At 33.1% G+C, this 18,070-nt stretch overlaps 1 pseudogene; it reads right to left on the bottom strand.

Moving 5' to 3' along the window:
- Positions 1-396: 396 nt before the first annotated feature.
- LOC108457587 (uncharacterized) lies at positions 397-5,495 on the bottom strand (annotated as a pseudogene).
- Positions 5,496-18,070: the final 12,575 nt, after the last annotated feature.

Raw genomic sequence — 18,070 nt, 5'->3', positions numbered from 1 at the left:
AATTCAGTCAATATAAAATTTTTAGTTTATTCGGTTATTGTCATAAAAGGATCGAACTGATTGAATGCACGCCTCTAATTTCAAGACATTTTCTCTCTTGACTATATCTATCCAATTTTTTTTTAAATATTTTATTTTTTTATATTTTTTACATCCGTTTTATTGCCCGTGTTATGAGTTTCTGTCTCTACTAACAAGACATTTTTAATGTTTGAACTTGCATTTTTTTTTAGAAAAGCAATATGTTCTACCATTAGTTCTAACATTTATTATTATTTAAATATTTTACATATCATTATATTAAATTTTTAAATATTATTAATTATTATATTAAAATAATAATTTATCATTATATTTAAAAATTTTAAAATATTTCATGCACCATTAGTTATATAAATATTTATATTAATTACTTAAAAGGTATTTAAAATGTACATTTCATGTATATTATATTAAATAATTTAAATTAATTTATTTTTAGTGTCTAATATCACGTCTAAAATTAGCATTACAACTTTTACCACAATTTTTATACTAATGTTAACACACTTGATATTACAACCCACACTTTTCCATGACAATTGTTTTCAAAAGAGCAATGCCTAACTAACCTTCCGTAGGCTTAGTAGTCAGACCAAATCCAAATGGAAAAAGAGGGTCGTAGTGCGGATCACCAACGTTCATGGGGAGCTGGTCAACAGTCTTGAACCATGTCCTTGCAAGCTTGCCGGTGAACCCATAGTCACCAAACAGCACATCAGCAACACCTTGGCCCTCGGTCCCTGGAAGCCATGCTACTACAAGTGCATTAATTGACGAGAGATAGGGTTGCATGACAACTGGCCGGCCAGAGATGACAACAACAACACATTTCACAGCCCCACAAACATTGTAAATGGCACGTGGACCAGGCTCGGATAACGTAAGATTCAGGCTATCACCAAATGTTTCTGCATACGAGGGTTCTCCCACAACAACAATGGCAAAAGAGAATTTGTTGGATTTGACAAAGTCTGAATCAGGGTTCTCACTGTAGACAACTCGAGTGGTCGGATCAACCGTATTTTTAATTGCCTGGAGGGCAGTGGTGCCTGCGATCATGCAGACTGTCTTAAGTCGAATGTAGAATATTTTGATTTGATATCCACTATCACCGATCAATCTAAAGCTTCCATGATAACAGAAACCATACAAGACATAAGAAAATAAGGACTTCAACAAAGCTTAAACTACGCCCTTAAGATGAATCATTAATAGCACTAGCAAGGTTTGCACAATGATTTTTACCAATTGATTCATTTCAGATGTTGAAAACCAGTGCCTGATATGTGACCATGCTCAGATTTTGGAGGCCACCGCCGGACAAAACTTGAATGCTTTTCTGGGTCATTCTATTTGTCAAACTGAAGCCTATATGCTTGAATATATTTTGAAGATTGAATTCAAGACGTACCACTAGTGAGATCATTGCCACCAAGACCCTGCCATGTGATGGTCCAGCCTCCGCATTGATAGCCCAAGTTATCAGCATGAATTCCGGATACTAGTATCTTAGTTGCTTTCTTGGGAAGGGGTAACAATGGCTTATCAGCAGATTCACCGTTCTTCAGCAGGACAAGGGTTTTCCTCACAGCTTCCCTTGCTAACTCCCTGTGCTCCTGTTCAAAGCTCGATATTGTTTAATAAAGCCCATGTCTGACAATAAATGGCGAGCATCGAAGTCCATTCATAACAACAGAATAGGTTCAATGGAAGGTACCTGACTCCTTAGTTGGTTCACCAGGCTGTAATCAGCCATTGGATTCTCAAAGAAACCCATGACAACTTTTACTCTCAAGATCCTCTTTACAGCATCATCAATCCTGCTTATTGGAATGATATTGTGCTTAACCTGATAGATTAGGACATCAATGAACTCCGTGAAATTAGAAACCATGATCTGCACAACACCCAGAGATTGCGTATAAAAATCTTAAATGCTTGAGGGGATGTCAAAGGAAATGCTATATACTAAACAAGAAATGGTACAGCGTGTGCATCAAATATTTGAATAAATGACGTAGATAATAATAGTACTAAATATTCACCGACCATATCAATACCAGCACCAACTCCAGCTTCTACAGAATAAGAGTAGTTAGCATGTGGAGGAGAGGTGATCTTATCAATACCGAGCCAATCTGATATAACAAAACCCTGAAATACACCCAAAGAAATATGTCAAACGAAATGCTATACACTGATTTTTGTAGGTAGATAAACATTTAGTTCAAGTCATTTTGTTACCCTGAACTTTAGCTTGTTTTTCAGGAAGCCGGTCACAAGATCACGATTAGCATGCATCTTTTTCCCATTTCAACTAGAATAGGATACCATAATTGTTGCAACACCCTTTCTAATAGAGTTTAGATATGCTGGCATGTGAATGCTGAGTAGTCCATTCAAGCTAATCAGAGTATTGTTCTCATTTATGCCCTTTGTAGTACCTCCATCTCCCAAAAAGTGTTTAGTGTGCTGCCACCTTTTTTCTAGTAATGGAAATCAATTGACTAGTTAAAAACCAAGACTTAATCTGACCAATTTGACTAACTACTTCAAGCATGCATTATGAGAACCTATAAAACTTCATATTTATCATTTTTCCTAGAAATGAAATTTCAGCAGCTATACTTACACTGAATCAGGTGAAAAAGTGAAGGGAATTGTCTACTTTATGCTAACCTGGAGTTCATTTTTCCAGTTAGAATGCATAACCGAAGAAGAAAAATACAAAGAAATAGATGCATATAACTGGAAAATACTTCAATGTTCAATATATAAGCTGGGGCTAATATTTTGCTTGATCTGTACCTACCCTGCCTTCAGCATAAAGCAGTAGATAGATGAGCTGACCACTATAGAAAAATGTTATACATCTAAAGGAAGCAGACACTTACCAATTATCTTATTCGGACTTGGTTGCTTACACTTTCCAATTATCTTATTCGGACTTGGGAGTGAGTGTATGGGTATGTTCAACCTTTTTTTATTATTATTATTATTATGTATTTTCATATATTTGGAGGATCCTTGGAGGTCGTATCTCCATGCACATGTCCGAAAATGTGTCGGATATGGGTGTTGGGTGTAGAAACTTCGAGAACAATGAAATAGCTTTCCAATCAGCAAATCAGATAATTTATCCTCATCCAACTAATGAGGTATCATAATGAAGAGTTTGGTGGACCTAGTACTTTGTTTCCATTATTCAAGTCATGTATATTTGAAGACAAAATGGTCTGCAATGCAACCCTGCAACATGAATACACCTAAACACGTACAAAAGATTTAAGAGAAACTAAGGAAACTCGTGATTTGGGAATTTGCCATCATAACTGTGTGTTTATAGTAAAGACTTACTCTACAGAAACAAAGGGAACACCCTTTTTAGAATTGCCAGGGATGTCTCCTTGTAAACCAGGTATAATCTCAGTCATTAACTGAACAATCTTATGATCCTCACTGTAGCTTTCATAGCATCGACCCCATCTTGGATCTCTGCAAACCTATTAAACATCAACAGCAGAAGTAAAAACAAACGCACTATTAGTAGACATGGTCTAGGCTTCTCACAATATTCAGCATTACCGCAATGCATGGAGCAAAAACATAGGAGATTCCTGTAGCTCTAACTTCGAGAGCAGTTGCATCTCCAATCTTCTTGATAAGCTGAGGATCCCTGAAGAGCAAATGAAAAAGATAAATAATCCCAAAAAAGAAATCTTCGAACTATTGATTTGACTTTAGTTCCAAGTCTCACCATCACCTGCTTGATTGATAGGGTATCAAAACTCAAATGTAACTTAAGCTATCTCATTATTCTTCAATCTGTAAATTCCCAGAATGTTGTCCATTTTGATATTTCAAAAACAGAGTAGAATAGAACACCAAATTCATGGAAAGATTACTCTAATATTTCAATGAGAATGCAATTTGCAATTGTTCAAAATTTCAGCCATTAAAGTTGGTACTATTACAATTTCTACCTGAATGCACCATTCCACTTTAACAATAAGACACTTAAGACAACATAGGATAACAACTTTCTGTCTAACAAATCAAAAGGGGAAAGTCCAAACCTCAGGCAAAATGTATAACCTTGAACAATAAGAAAAATAGAAAATCAAATAACATGTTTACCTCAAAGATAGAGGCCTTACCTGGTCACTCCAAGACCAACATTATGAGGAAAAATAGTAGCTTTGTACACATTATTGTGGCCATGAACTGCATCAATCCCATATATCATCGGAATCTGAAGACGGGTGGATAAGGAACCCTTTTGAATTGTGTTCACCATCTTAATCCAAGTCTCAGGAGTAGCTTTTATGGCCGGCACACTCCCTCCGCCACTCAAAACACTCCCTGCAAAATCCATAGAACCTCCAATTACCTCACAATTCATTAAAGAATACCATTAAGTGAGACAACCATTTAGGCAAATTATAAGAGAAAAAAAAAAGATTACTGCATTACACAATGATAGTAAAGTTAGAAACCTTTATAAGTGGATTTATCTGCTTATCAAATGTCCATTTTACTAAAAGAAAATGAGAAAAGTTAACCAATAGAACAAATCATAGTGTATTTTCTAATTAAGGAAGACGATCATAGAAATAGAACAAATGAGATATCTAAACGATTTAATCAAAACATGTGAAAACTAAAATGTTGGCACATCAAAGATTGTTCGAAAGGTGATTCTGTTTATACCAATAAAGTACTTCTTCATCACATCTGGGGTAGCAACGCTGCGTTCGATCTGAGTCATTTGGCCAATCTTTTCAGCCAAAGTCATCCTGCTCATTAAGTCTTCGATTCTAACACCCACTGGCTGTTTTGGGTCTTTGTACTTCGCATATGTTGCTTCTGAAACAGCTGCTAAGCAGCATAACAGTAGAATTCCCAACATGGGTATTGAAAATCTACCCATTTTTTGAGTTCCCAGATCAAGTCTTTGCTCTGAAAGCCTGAAGATTTAAAGATAGTTGGAATGGTAGTAATTATGCTAAACGGTATAATTTCAGCATGAAAGCCAAATATTGTTGCTAAATAAATGGCAGAAAAACAATTAAAAAAACAAATATGAAAGCTAAAAGTCAAGTGCTTTGAAGCATTTTCACTTTTCTGTGCTATCAGATATGTTACTGACAAAAAGAAAGCGTGGAAAACGCCCGGAAGGGGATATTGTGAGAAAAAGATTGAAGTGAAGCACGTAGCAGGATAATGAAGAAGAACTTAGAGATTAAAACGATAGAAGCTGTAAAACAAAATGAAGGAAGGGTTTGAACTTAAACAATTACTAGGAATCGATACCATGAAGATATAGATAGCAAGCTGCATTTGGGACGAGGAAATCTCAGATTTCAGGTGTTTCTGAAATGCTATTTCCCGTTTAAATTTCAAAGAAGATTTTGAGTAGTTATCTTATCCACCTCGATAATTTCAACATAACCCTTGGTGTTTTTATTTAATCGGTTTTTAATTGAATAAAAGGTAAAAAATTACACCAACAGATAATTTAATTTCGAATTAGTTAGCAAAATATTCGTTTTAGTTTTAATTCAATCGCTCATCTTTCGAAAAAAATAAAACAATCATTTTAACCATTTTCTGTTATAAACGTAATGAAAAAGTGACATGGTAGTTAACTAACCATCAAGTTATTTCTAGCCCAAAAAATATATAAAGATAAATGTCAAAACAGTCACTCAACTTTGGTATCAATGAAAAAAATAGTCACTCAACTTTCAATTCAGTCACTCTACTTTCAAAAAATAACAAATCGGTATTACTAAATTTAAAAAACCAGACACCTAAAAAGAAGAACAAATAAAACCCTTGAATGAATTCTTCTTGTTCAGGAAGAAAATAGAGAACCATGGCTTACTCATTGTCATTAACCTAAAATACCATTTTTTATATCCTTTCTAGATTACCCCTTAGGTTTGTGACTCGACTCAAATCCCTTTCCAATGATTGGACTTACCTCATCTCGACCCCAGCTTTCGTTGCCGACCATCTCCGCCGCTCTTCTTCTAATCCACCTTTCATCCTCCTTTGCTACAATATCTAGTCCGATTTTGACTTGGGGATCTTGCTAATCACTGACCCGACCCAAAATTTGACTTGTCAACATTTGGTTGTCCCATTGGAGGAACCACTATCTTTGTTCCAAAAAATTATGGGTTCAATCGATTGTTTGGTTTGTCTAGATGTTCCTCTTTTTTGTTTTTTTATTTTGTTTTATGCAACTTGATCATTTTGACAATGAAGTTAGTGTTGTTTAGCTTAATCAACGACCCTTTTGTTTATATCATCATATCCCATGAAGATCTCGACAAATCCGAGTCGTTTTGGTTTTTGAATCACTTGAATGTTGCTTTGGAGGATTTTCTCCTCACCATTTGATAGTTTGACCTAAAATTATCTTCAATCCCATTTTAATCTAGTTTTTTTAGAGTTAATGACTTTGGGCAATAAAAAAAGACAGTTGGATCCCAATCATGTGACTCCTCTATTGGGGGGTGGAAAAAGAAAAAAAAAGATAGGATGGTGGTTTGGAGGTCAACGATGGTGACGCTAAAGATGGTTGTGGTGGAGACGATAACGGCAAGATTGTTAGGATAGAAAGAAGAAGTATAAACATATTGAGCCATTTACGCAAAAAATTAAAAATATTGGGCCATCTATGAAAAACAAAAAAGGAAAAGACGAAAAAAATAGTCACTAAACTTTACCTCGTCTAACGTGGCAAGTTAATTAACCACATTAGCTAATATATTGGCCACATCACATGTCTCGTTAGACCTATAACGGAAAATGTTAATGGATGATTGATTTGTCACTTTTCGATAACGTTAGTGACTGATTTGTCACTTTTCAATAACGCTAGTGACTGAGTTGTTACTTTTTTAAAGTTGAGTGACTGAATTGAAATTTTGCCTCGTCCAACGTGGCAAGTTAACTGGCCACGTCACCTGTCCCGTTAGGCCTGTAACAGAAAATGTTAATGGTGACTGATTTGTCACTTTTTGATAACGTTAGTAACTATTTTATTATTTTTCAAAAGTTGAATGACTGAATTGAAATTAGAGTGACTATTTTGTCAGTTACTTCAAAGTTACGTGATTGTTGGTGTAATTTAACCTTGAATAAATTTACATATTCAAACTTCGATTTAAACATTAAACCTTAGATATCTTAAAAGTTTAAATATAGTGGACAAAATCACATTTTTACATTAAATATATATTTTTAATTTCAAAATACATTGTGATAAGAACCAAAAGATAATTGAAGCAACTAAACAAAGTTAATAATAAATTTGATTAGAGTGGATAAATTTGATTTTGATGAGTGATAGTGGCTACAAAAACCCAAAGTAAATTTTTAATTTAACTCGAACAAATATATTCAATTTGTATTCATCTCACTTGACTCGATTCGAGAAATTTTCAAATTGAATTAAGATGATAAAATAGGATTCGTCAACTCGATTAATTTGAATTTTTTTATTTGATTCGATTTGATCGAATACTCACTCTATTTAAATCCATTAAAATTTAAAATTTAATAGCTATTAATATTTAAAACCGTAATTGATAATTTAATTTTTATGATATTCATTTTAATTAGAGTTTAGGGCAATATATATATATATATATATATATATATATATATAACCCAAATTCTTGCTTGAAGGTTTACATATGATCAGTTATTTCCTCAACGTGATCAGAGGAAAAAAAACGTTTTGAATTGTATAGCAACTCAAACACTTCAATCTCATTCATTTGAGACGGAAATTGTATGAAATGATGAGAAATTTTGGAAGTACCTGGTTGGATTGCGAGAGGCCAAGTGAGTCGTAGACGATAAGAAAATACAGTAAAATATAAGTTCAAAAATGAGCCATGAAAGCGAAATCTATGTGGAGCTCAGAGAAAGTTAGTTTCAGTTTGGAAGTTGTTGATGGATATATGTATATCATCGGCTTGCTTGACTTTAAGCTGGTCACATTCCGTCAATCATCACTGGTTTGGTTTTTCAAATCCACCATGATTTTGTTTGGTAAAGTTACTAAAATTATAAAATAAGCACTAAATTATTTAAATTTTTATTTATTTAAATCACGACATTGTTAAAGTTATTGATATATAATCTTTGTTATTTGTATCGTTTGTACAAATTAAAAGTTCTATTTTCTCTTATCTCCCATAATTTAGTTTTTTTTTATAAAACAGCTTTAAATATAATGAATTTACGAACCAAAATCTAAATAATTTTCTTTTTCAATATCCAACACTAGTCGTCCAATCAACTTGGACCTATGGTACTTGTTTTACTCGTCGATTGGTACTGATCTACTTTACCGATCATCGAATTATAGCTTAGAGCTCGTTAATTAAATTTTTTTTAAGAAAAAAATTAATAAATAGATGATTTAAATAAAAAATTTCGAATAATTCAATTACTTAAATGGAAATTTTCAAATAGAAGAATCTTCTCTAATTTTTTTTAAAATTAAATGATGAAAATAAAAACTTATTAATACTTTAATAAGTTGCATGAGTGTTTTAAAGTTAAAATATACATTGGATCCATATTTTATGTCACAGTTATTATTATTTATAGGAGGAATTTGTTGACACAAGTTTTGTTTGTTCTTTTGTATATACAACTTTCTTTTCTTTCTTCTCAATTTCCATTTCAGCTTTTAATAATAATTTTAATCCATTAATTATTATGAATATTGTAAACAATAAAACATTCTTTTTGTCTTGGTCTTTCTTTTCTTTTAATTGGATTGATAATTCTATGTTAATCCATTAATTATTACTATCTAGTGGGTGGAAAAACACATGTTTTAAAACAGAATTAGTTGTTAATTACATTTTTATGTCAAGTGTAAAACGTTCTATTTTTTTTTAAATTAGAATATACAACTAAGATTACAATATGATTATTGATCCAAATTTGTTAAAAAAATGAAAATCTTAAACTTATGGAATTTAAGTTTGGTAAACTATATAACTAGTGAACCAATGTATCTTTGTTTTAATCATATAGATTTAAATTTTTTATTTCAATTACTTACATTATCAAAATTTAATATTTTAGTCACTCATTCATTAAATCACTAAAGAAGTGCTGACATAATTATCTTTTCATTGGCATAATAATAAGTTTAGCCATTTAATATTTACAAATTCTATTAATTTAGTTCTAATTCTAAATATTCAATTAATTTAACTTTCAACTTTACATATTATATCAATTTAATCTTAATTCTTAAAAATTTAAAACTAAAATAAACAACTTAAAAAATGATTTAAAAGTTCACTTTTCAATAAAAATATAAGATTTTATAAAAATACATACAAAATATTTATAAATAAATGAATATTTATTCTTCTCATTCTCTAACATGGCGTTTATTAATTAAAATAATAAATTTATTAATAAAACAATTTGAGAAAAAATTGAAAAAAAATTAAGCAAATTCAACTTTTTCGTTTTATTTTTTCAATAGTAACGACCACTATTTTAGGTTGAGTGAAAAACTACAACCTGAGGTCAAAAAGGATAAGAATCGATGTTTTTAGATTGTTGCTCAAAATGAGTTTGTTGCGTTTAATGTTGTGCTTGGGGGCAAGCTTGATTTGAGGATATATAGGTGAGGATGAGGTCTTGGAAACTCATGAAAGGTCATGATCGATTGCTCTACAACCAATTCCTAATTTGATGGCATGATGACAGAAAATATGAAGATCTAAAGTTCAAAGTAAGGATTATCAGTGTCAATGGTTATAGCTGAAGATAATGCCTAGTGCTCGAAAATTTTGACTAGAATTAAGGAATAATGTCAAATGTATAATAAATAAATTATTATTATAAAATAAAACTAAGAAAAAGAAAAGTTTGAATCTTGTTTGTGGATTTTAAAATATTTTATTTATAAAATTATTATTTTAATAAATAAATTTTAAGTAAAAAAAGTATATTCAGTTATTTATAATTTTATAAAATATTGTATACTTTTATCGAAAAATAAAATTTTGAATAAATTTTTATTTAAAAGTTTTTAGTTTTAATTTTAAATTTTCAAGAATCAACACTAAATTGATACAAATGTATAAAATTGAGAGTTAAATTTATTGATTTTTTAAATTAAGATTAAATTGATAAAATCTAAAAATATTAAAATATACATTTTTATTATGCCAATGAAAATAGCAATATCAACACTTCATTAGTGATTTAACAAATAAATGATAAAAAAATGGAATATAGAAATAATAGATATTACATTGTTTTGTTGGTTAAATGTAGTAAACAACTAATAGCATTAGGTTCTTTGGTTGGCGAAAATGATGTTATCGATTAGATTAAGAATAAGTGTTAAATGACATTATTACCTTTAAAATAATTATAATATTTTTATTATATTATTAAGTATTTATATAAATTAAATTAAATTAGTATAATTCATAAAAAATAAAATAATATATGTAAACAATTTAATATTATAATTAAAAATATAATTTAGTAATATATATTATAATATATTTAATAGTACAATAGTATAATATATTATTTATAAAAATATGATTTATTTAAAATAAATCTAAAATCATATGTAAAATTATTTTATTATATTTAAATATCTAGAAATATTATTAAAACCTACCTAAAATTTTATTTTATTATTATTTTATCTCTTTCTTTCTTTGATTCTCTCTTTGAATGAACCAACTTTAATCTTTTTTTTTTTTTTCAAAATCTTCCTATTCCCAGCTCATCACCGTCACAGTCGTACTCATTATGGCCATCAATCATCGTCAAGGGTTCATGAAATTTCATCGACAAATTTCTCATAACCTCCTCATTCTTATTTTCTACTTTGTTTTTTCAAAAAAAAAAAACCCTTAACAGTAAACCTATATCTACAAGAATAATCTTCAGCTTCCATTGCATTTTTGTGGTCTTCCATAGCTTCAAGCTTTCATTTCGGTTATTTTATTCGTTGTTTACCCCCTAATACTAATAAAAAATAAAACTCAAAAAGTTATTTGTTTTTTTGTGAGGAAAATACACATTCAAGCTTGACGAAATTTATCTTGATCTGGTCTGAAATAATGAGGGTAAAATTGAAAAAAAAAATTGTTGTTGAGCGAAATAGCTATTATTTGATGAAAATAAAGAATGTTAATGTATAAGGCATGAATTTCAATTCGATAAATTAAAGAATTCGTTGAGCCAAATTACGGAATAATCATTCCTCTTTGAAATAGATCCGGAATGAGTTGGCTATTCATGCCAACCAAATTTACTGTAAATTTTGTTGACATTAATCACTAAAACTTAAGTGAATAAAAAAATGCTACTATTTGAATTACTATTTATATAGTTACCCTTTTAAGTTATTTTAGAAAAAGACATTATTAATTTTTATTATTTATTTTTTTGCCAAAATTAGAAAATGGTTATGTTGGTGGTGTAGTGAATATGACAGAAAGACAGCAATTTATTGTTTTATCGTGAATCAAACATTAAGGCCAATAGAAGGTTTAGAATTGATAAGCAGGAAGCAGGAACTGTGAGAGTTACAAAGTATTTTAACCTCAACTCTATATGTATCTCTAAATTCAGTGTAACCTACCCAAATTCTTTTCTTTTGAAACAAATCTGAAAAACCGAGTGTAACCAAAATGGCATGCAAATGCAGTGCAAACTTTCTATATCAGTTTGAGCTTCTTATAAAAAGCTTCTCTTGTCAAGAAGCTGTTAAGCCTAGTTGAACATGCATGTCACAGATTCAAAGCATTCTATGCAACATTGGCCAAAGACAAAATTTCAAGCATCCTAAATATGCATTGCCAGTCCATTCTTTACCCACAATAATGCAAAATAGGTAACCAGAATAATCAACCTCCATCCCAACAGCAGGAAAAATTATTTTATAGACCATTTCTACCACATTATCTATAGTCCCCTCTAATTAAAAGGGGACACATCATCTTTTTTTTCCACATCATATGTACATTTGGACTAAACTTCTAAATAAAAAATAATATATCATGGATACTATATGAATACTATGAAGAGAGATTTGTGGAATCCGACAATAGGACTTAAAGTCACTATATGAAAATGAAAGAATTTTGAGTTAATCAAGTTGCCGAATATTATTTTATTATCCTAACTTGATTTAAAATTTTCCCGAATTGAGTTGAGTGATATGTGATTCAAATCGGATATATTTTTTCGAGTTAAATTAAAAAAAATAGCTTTGGTGTTGTTTATTTTTATGTAATTTTTTAAAATATTTTTCTTTAAAATTTTTAAACAAGAAAACAAATTAAAGCAACACAACATAAGTCCAAATAAACGACACAACAATATTATAATACAAAACATATAATAATCATATATTGGTCATGTATCTGAAGGGGTTTTAGAGATCTTTATCCCAATATTTATCTCAAAATAGGCGAGGTATGAATATTTAAAAGAACAAAAATTGAGAACTTAAAAAGATCCCAAAGTTGTGACCTAATACCAAATATCTTGAAACCAAAAAGTTAAAATTTATGAAACAGGAGAGTCTCATTACCAAATATTTTATAGAATTCCCTTTGAAATCTTCACTATACATAATTCAAATGTAAAAATTTAGACAAGAAAACTAACATATCATCTTCACTATACATAATTCAAATGTAAAGATTTAGACAAGAAAACTAACATATCGGATTGTCAACACCTATGGTAAGTTGCTAACTATTGAGAAATAGAGTGAACAAAGTACTGCTGAGTATAAACAAAGTTTATTGAGTATTTGAAAGAAATCTTTTGTATTTTGCCTAGTAATCTGTCATTGTACATTATAGTGATAGTATTTATAGAATACAAATAGTAACTACTATGGATAACAACCTAACAAATTTAATAACAGACTAACAGCTTAGAGACTAGGCTCAATTCAACAGAGTAAACTATACTCTTAACATTCACCCATCTTCTCGATAGGTAAGACTCGAAGAAGATTCTGAAATCTAGAAAAAAACGAGACAAAAAGTGGCTTGGTTAGAATCTCAGCTACTTGATCACACACAGGAACCTCACCAATAACAATAGAGCCATCAGCGACATTTTGTCGAACAAAAAACAGATCAAGCTCGACATGTTTGAACTTGGAATGTAAAACAGGATTAGCCGCTACGGAAACTGCACTAAAATTGTCACACCAAACAGTTGGTGGATCAACACTTTAGAGGTGCAACTCCTTGAGTAACGAGACTAGCCAAGTAACATCACTAGTAGCTGAAGCAAGACTTCGATATTCAGCCTCAGCTATAGATCGTGAAACCACAGGCTGCTTTTTGGAACACCAAGAAATAGGTGTGTGACCAAAATACACACAGTAACCCATCGTAAAGCGGCGATCATTAAAATCCAACCCCCAGTTAGCGTCCGCATATCCAACTAAAGAAAGCCGATCGGATGGCCAAAAATCAATCCCATAATCAAGTGTACCGCTTAAGTACCGCAAAATTCTTTTTAAGGCAATAGGTGAACAAAAGTGGGCGCATGCATGAACTGGCATATACGGTTCACTGCATAAACAACATCCGGACGAGTCAAGACTATGTATTGTAAAGCACCGACAAGACATCTGTACTCAGTAGGATCAGTGAGACGATCCCTTTCATCCTTAGATAGAGTAGACGAGCTAATCATTGGAGTATGGACACTCTTAGCATGAGACATAAAACTCCGTTCAAGTAATTCATGGATGTACTTTTTCTGGCAAAGATGAAGACACCCCGTGGAGGAATGAGTAACCTCAATCTTGAGAAAATAGTGGAGATCACCCATATCTTTAAGGGAGAATTCATCGTTCTGCTGCTGAACAAAGCTATTTATACAGATAGGTACACTTTCGATAACAATAATGTTATTACATATACAAGAACATAAAGAACGGAGTTAGTCGTAAGTCGAACAAACAAAGACACATCAGATTTAAACATGACAAAGCCAATAGAAATAAGAAAATACTTCAATTTATCAAACCAAGCACGCAGAGCCTAACGAAGACCATACAAAGCTTTCTTCAAACGACAGACTAACGGTTTTCCATTTGACTCATATTGAAAATATCCCAGAGGTTGTTGCATAAACACCTCATCAGCAAGATCGCCATTTAAAAAGGTATTGTTCACATCAACTTGACGAAGCTGCCACCCTCTAGAAACTGCAACGGACAAGATCACTCAAATAGTAGCAGGTTGTACTACTGGACTGAAGGTTTCATTGAAATCATACATAGGAACTTGAGAACATCCTTTTGCGACTAACCATGCCTTTTGACGAGCAATAGTGCCATCAAGATTTTTCTTGACTTTGAAAAGCCATTTACATCCGATTGCCTCACGATTAGGTGGTAATAAAATGAGATCTCATGTGGAATTATTAATGAGAGCATCAAATTATGCTTGAGCTGCAGCACGCCATTCTGCGGTAGAAAAAGCCTCTTCAATGGTGTGGGGCTCAACAACTTGAATAGACAAAGCCTTGGGCTTAAAAATGCCAGCCTTGAACCGAGTAACCATCAGATGAGTATTCGTCAGAGGTAAAGAAGATTCGAAAACTAGAGGAGAGCTAGATGTAGGTATGACAGAGCCAGAAGCCACATCTTCATTGGGTAATAAGGAAAAACTATGAGGCTCATGGTTAGAGTCCACCCTAGTCTGACGAACTGTAGAAATAATAGTTGAAGAGCAGCAAACATGGGAGGAAGATGAAGGTAGATCGGATGAGAGTTCCACATGCTGAGAAGATACAATTTTAACCAGAGGTACAAACATGGTTGTAGAACCAAATGAGGACACGAAACCCTGCGTAGCAGATGGAGGAGACAAAAACCATTGTTTATCAAATACAACTATATCCCAAGAACGTACACAGTTGTGATCGAAAATCTAACTTATGACGCTGAAATGGACGTAAATAAGGGAAGCAGCAACACCCAAATACACATAGATGATCATATGTGGGATCTTGTCCATGAAGAGCTCTATACGAGGACTGCCTATTCAGTACTGAGGTAGGAAGACGATTGATGAGATGAACAACACAATAAAAAACATAGGCCCAAAAGTCCATAGAGAGATTTGTTTGTACCAAAAGTGTGATGCCTATGTCAACAATATGTCGATGCTTGCCTTTAGCCACGCCATTCTATTTAGAGGTATGCAGACATGACAAGCGATGAAGTATTTCTTGAGTTGCTAGAACAGAAGTGAAGGCTCAATACTCGCCACCCCAGTCATTCTGAAATTGTTTAATATATTTCCCAAATTGTGTTTTGATTAATTGCTGAAACTGAATGAAGCAATCCACTACTTGAGACTTTTGTCAAATAAGATAATTTAAGTAAACTGAGTACACATGTTAATGAAATACACATAATACCAATTATTACCACAAGCAACTGACGCAGGTCCCTAGACATCAGAGACAACCAAGGCAAATGGATCATTGTATTTAGTAGTCGAATCGAGAAAGGGAAATTTATAGACTTTCCTTTTTGACATACAGAACAAACACTATTTAGACAAAGTTTATTCGAAGCAATATTACATTTACTCAAAACAGATTTAATGACAGAATCAGATGGATGGCCAAGGTGTTTGTGCCACAAAGAAAACATAGTTGAGGCATCAGAACGATTTTGAAGTCTAATGTTAGCAGCAGAAGGGGCTACAACAATTTGAACAGACGTACCTGACATTGAAAAGTGATACAGCTTATCACGAATGTGACCCGTCAGCAAGATCTCCCGAGTCACACTATTCTTAATAACACAATATGTTGGGTGAAATTCGAAAAACACACCATTGTTAGTGGCAAACTAAGAGACTGACAATAGATTTTTTCTTATAGTTGGAACACACAAAACATTAGATAACAAAAGAAATTTAGTGTGCATAGGTAAAATCGTATTTCCAATAGACGAGATCGTGGTGGGAGTCTCGTCACCCATTAAGAGAGATGATTTACCTAAATAAGGAGTAGAGTCATGCAATGCAGAGGCATCGTGACATACATGATGTATAGCACCTGAGTCGGTATACCAGGACGTAGTGCCGACCGGTATAAGAATATAAGAGTCAGTGCCATCACAGTTGGAGCCGTATTGAGTGGCATTAATATGAGACCTAGTGGATTCAGAAACATCAGAAATATGCAAATCAGGTATACGAGGGAGCCCAATATATGGGTTAGATCCACTGTAAACTCGAGCTCGAGGCTTGGTCCGCCAAGGAACGAATGAGCCGGCAACATCATCACTCGGACCTCTAAGGTTACGGCTATACTCAGGAGGAACACTAAGCTCTACACAATTCGAAACTGACCCATTTGGCAGAGTTGGAGCATGCAGCCCAAAAGAATGTGAGATACCCCCAAATTCTTGATTGGGGGCAGCTGCATTTGGCTACTAAACCCAGTAGGCTCAATCGGCCTAGAGCGACCATAAGGAGTAGGCCTATGGCCATTAAACCAAAAAGGCCCAATCGGCCTAGTACCCACATGATGAAGATGCCTAGGCGTAAAATATGGTGCACAGTCAGACACCAAATGAAAATTAACACCATCAAGGGTCCTACCACACAGACCATCATTATTGTTTTGAACGAAGGGGTTATAACCCCTAACAGTTTTAGATACATACGCATAACCCGAAAAATAATTCTTTAGCTTTGTCATTCCATCATAAGTCGACGACAGTGGAGATGACATCTATGCATCCGATGACGGCCCCTCGTAGTCACAATTGTAGCGGTAGAAACACCTCTGAGCGAGATGCCCGAACTGTCTGCAGATCTGGCATTGAACCCAATACCTGAACCCTCACCCACAGCCTCTAGCCAGGGGACGACTACCACAAATAGAACCTCCATGGCCAGTGATGGAATGGTCTCTAAGAGGTTGGCACAAAAAGGTATCTCCTAGACCACATACGCTTGACGATTCTCGTACTCAAGAGGCATGTCGACAAGGCATTGAAAACACAAAGGCTCCTATGAGAACGAAGCGAGTGTAATAACGGCATCAAACTCAGGAGGTAGGCTTGCAAGCAGAGTCTCTACTTTCTCTTCCTCGGAGATCCGTGAATCAGAAGCCGTAATCAAGGCACTCATATTTTGGATCTTAGCCACATACTTTTTGACTGAGAGACTCATTTTCTTGAGAGAAAGTAAATCATGATGAAGACAAGAGAGTTTCGCAACGGTGAGTAGAGCGAAAAGTCGTGTGGCGGTGTTTCACACATCACACGCAGATCATGCTTCTGTAAAAGAAGATAAAATGGAGGGGTTAATCGTGGAAAGTAACTATGAAGCTAATAACCTATCCTGTTGAACAAAGGCTGCCACATTTGGATTTGGAACGAGCGAGCCTTTCGGAGACTGCACAAAATACAATGGAATCAAAAAAGTGTAATCCAAAAATCTGGTCAGCTTATAACCTTTGACAATCAACCGAACATGCTGCTGCCACTGAACAAACATGTCTTCATCTAACTTAATAGTCTCATGATGAGAAAATAACTGGACGAATCTAGCGTTAGTGAACGCCAGACATCCAGGATCAATAGAGTCAGAGTTGGCAGTCATTGAGGCAGGTCTCCAGAACCTTTAGATGACTGATACCATGTCAACACCTACAGTAAGTTGTTAACTATTGAGAAATAGAGTGAACAAAGTACTGCTGAGTATAGACAGAGTTTATTGAGTATTTGAAAGAAATCTTTTGTATTTTGACTAGTAATCTGTCATTGTATATTATAGTGATAGTATTTATAGAATACAAATAGTAACTGCTATGGATAACAACCTAACTAATTTAGTAACAGATTAATAGCTTAGAAGAGTAGGCTCAATTCAACAGAGTAAACTATAATCTTAATAATGAACATTTAATAATATTGTCAAAGTCTAATATGAAACTTGGTAACTAG

The sequence above is a fragment of the Gossypium arboreum genome, chromosome 7 (assembly GCF_025698485.1).
Source record: "Gossypium arboreum isolate Shixiya-1 chromosome 7, ASM2569848v2, whole genome shotgun sequence".
NCBI classification, from domain to species: Eukaryota; Viridiplantae; Streptophyta; class Magnoliopsida; order Malvales; family Malvaceae; genus Gossypium; species Gossypium arboreum.
Note: the sequence above shows the minus strand (reverse complement) of the source record. Positions and strands in the feature narration are given on the sequence as shown.